This window comes from Cibotium barometz, chromosome 58 (assembly GCF_041138505.1).
Source record: "Cibotium barometz isolate CiBa-2024 chromosome 58, ASM4113850v1, whole genome shotgun sequence".
In the NCBI taxonomy this organism is placed as follows: Eukaryota; Viridiplantae; Streptophyta; class Polypodiopsida; order Cyatheales; family Cibotiaceae; genus Cibotium; species Cibotium barometz.
The window spans coordinates 7,200,230-7,203,679 of NC_141103.1; positions in this window are offsets into that span (position 1 = coordinate 7,200,230).

Here is a 3,450-nt window from a genome sequence, read left to right on the forward strand (position 1 = left end):
AAAGTTGCAGCCCTTGGTAAATTAGAGCATCTTTTGAATTCTCTAGGTTGCCATGGTGGAAACGTGAAAATTGAAGTAAATAAGCAGGGCTCTTGTATGTCATACGAGGTTGCTCAAAAGGTCTCCATGACTGGATCAAAGACAAGGAGATTTTTGGAAAACCTAGGAAACATAGAGAATTTAAAGAAGACTTGGGGACTCTGGAGAGACCTGTGTGCAATCACCACAAATGTAGATTGTCCAATGCCAGCTCTTGTAAATATGCACAAAACAGCTTCGGATAAATTTCAGTAACATGGTTTGCATTATGAATCAAAGTAGCACAACTGCCCAAGAACGAGCATCATTCCAACAACATATCATAGAATTCACCAAAAGTGTGCTAGGTGCTTGGGGAGAGAGTAAAGTAACACACTATATGGTAAGTTATACAGTAAAAAATTAAACTGGTGTTTTAACCTTGACTTTTTCTAATTAAATTCTATTCTCATGTGTACATCACATAGTTTATGCCCATGGTGCGTATTTCATGAACAAGTATGGATCGCTTGACATGTGGAGTACCCAAGGGATGGAGAAATCACATTATAAAGCAAGAGGGGTTTATTTCAAAAATACAAGACATGGAGGTGGAGCTTCTGCAAGAGGAACATGTACAAACTATCTACAAGAGATGTTCAATTGGTTTTATCGCACGACCTTTGGAAGGGTATTGGTTAGGGATCCGGCCCAACAATCTAAGCTTGCGCAAGAGGCATGCAAGGTTGCAAAAAATCATGCTCGGCTTGAATGGTTGCAGACCGATGCTCCCCATAGGCATGGTGTTTGGCATGCACGAATGAGAAGACAAGGGAGGCATTGGGTTGTGCATGCGCCAGCATAAATCTAGGTGTAATAAGGCTAAGAAAATAAGTTTAGTTAGTTTTTTTTTGCCCTTAAAAAAACTATTAATATTTCCTTCTCTCACTTCATTTTCATTTCACTTTTTTAGAGTGCTTGAGCTCAAGATCTACGTAGACACCTACGTAAGGACACCAGCACATTACCACGTTAGCATAGTCGTACATGGATATGGCACGCACCAAGAACACCGCACGTGTTACCATGCCTTCACAAAACACAGTGCAAGGCACCCAACGACCACATACTGGTGACACCACGGGAAGAGAGTGACCCCTTGGATTCTAGGACATGCCTAATGGGATCACTAGAGTCCAACCCTCCTCCCACAGCAACACCAACGCACACACATGCAGGCCCTTCTAGAGGGAGCACGCGTGTGAAGAAGACCCCACAATGCAGCCACCCCAGAGATCAAGACAGAGAGGCCGATGATGAGTAGCTCGACTGGGTTGGTGAAAACATTCCTACATTGCACAGCACCATAGGTGGCAAGGACCTACTACCAGGACGACAGGGTCCCCTACCTACCCGGGAGGAACTTGATACACAGGTACCACAGCAACAGGAGGAGGAGGATTCAAACTATGAGAGAGACCAAGAGGATGTTCCTGCAAGTGCGCGCAAGCGTAGAAAGGTCAAGCTCTTCAAGCCAAGGAAGTCCCAACCTCGCCAACGCACTAACACAACATAGAGAGCTTGAAGGAGAAGGATGCGCCAAGGGCATATGGCTCTATAAGAAATCAAGTTTTATTAGAGGAACATTGAGTTACTGATAAGAAGAGCCCCTTTCACTCGCACAGTGAAGGAGATTCTCCAACGATACAGAATAGAGTTCCGTGTGCAGCCCTTGAAGCATTGTAAGAAGCCTCCGTGGCTTACCTTGTTGGGCTTTTTGAAGACACCAACCTCCTTGCAATACATGCAAATAGGATTACCATATCTGCCAAGCACATGCAACTAGCTCGGTGCATTTGAGGCGAGCGAGACACGATCTAGATATCTTAGATGTTAATCTCTTTTTTGAAGCAACTCTTTTGTTTCAAACCCCCCTTTGTAACAAGCCTATCTGGCTTTCATAGCCTTCTGATATTTAAAATTTTAAGTTTCTCTTACAATGCTCGGTGTCATCATGTTTGTTTAACATGGAGTGTCTATCATGTGCCAGTTTGTCACCCAAGGCATCACAAATGCTCCTGGAGGACTGAGGAAGCTGTGCCAGAACAGTGCGAATTTGGCCTCAACAACAACGACAATGTAGGCTCAAAATTCACACTGTTCTGGCACTTCTCCCCCCTAGCCACTCACAGGATCATTTCTGATGCATTTATAATGTAGTTGGGCACACTAATTGTGAGAAATAGTAGTTTACAAGATAAAAACACCTTTAATCATGTGTAAAAATATAGTGTTTATCATCCAATGCATCAGAATTTCTCCTAGAGGACTAGGGAAGCTATGCGAGAACAGTGCAAATTTAGGCTCTGCAGCGATGATGCAGGCTCAAAATTCGCATTGTTCTGGCACTGCTCTCTTAGCCACTCAGGATCATTTGTGATGCATTTATAATGAAGTTGAGTATACTAATTGTGAGAAATAATAGTTTACTAGATAAAAACAGCTCTTGTTTATCATCCAATGTATCAGAATTGCTCCTGGAGGGTTGGGGAAGCTGTGCCAGAACAATGCGAATTTAGGCTCTGCCAGCGACGCTGCAGAATCAAAATTCGCACTGTTCTGGCATTGCTTCCCCAGCCACTCAGGATCATTTCTGAAATTCGCACTGTTCTGGCATTGCTCCCCCAGCCACTCAGGATCATTTCGGATGTATTTATAATGAAGTTGAGTACATTAATTATAAAAAATAGTATTTTACAAGATAAAAATACCTTTAATCATGTGTAAAAATATATTATTTGTCATCTAATGTATCAGAATTGCTCCTGGAGGGCTGGGGAAGCTATGCCAGAACAGTGCGAATTTGGGCTCTATAGCAGCAATGCAGGCTCAAAATTTGCACTATTTTGGCATTGCTCCTCCAGCATCATGTGTAAAAATACATTATTTGTCATCCAATGCATCAAGATTTCTCCTGAAGGGTTGGGGAAGCTATGCCAAAATAGTGCGAATTTGGGCTCTACAGCAGCGGTGCAGGCTCAAAGTTCTCACTGTTCTGGCACTGTTCCCCCACGCTCCCAGGGTCATTTCTAATGCATTCACAAAAACATTGATGGTACAAACTAGAAAAAACAATGATATACTTTAAAAAAAATAAGCTTGCAAAAATTGTATTGTATTCATAATAAGAAGTGATACATCATCTTTACAAAAGCTTTCTTACAATATTGAGCTTCCTTCTCTGGTTTTATTGGGTAGAGTGTGCTCAAGGAGTGATTGGGCTATTTCTTGAGAGGATCCTCTATGCCTATGCTTTTGGCTATACCTATACGAGAAAAAAGCTTACCCCTAAATCCAAAACCAAAAACATCGAAGGCAAGGGATTTTTTAATCAGGACTATACATTTGGTGCTTTGTGCCATAGAGGCTACA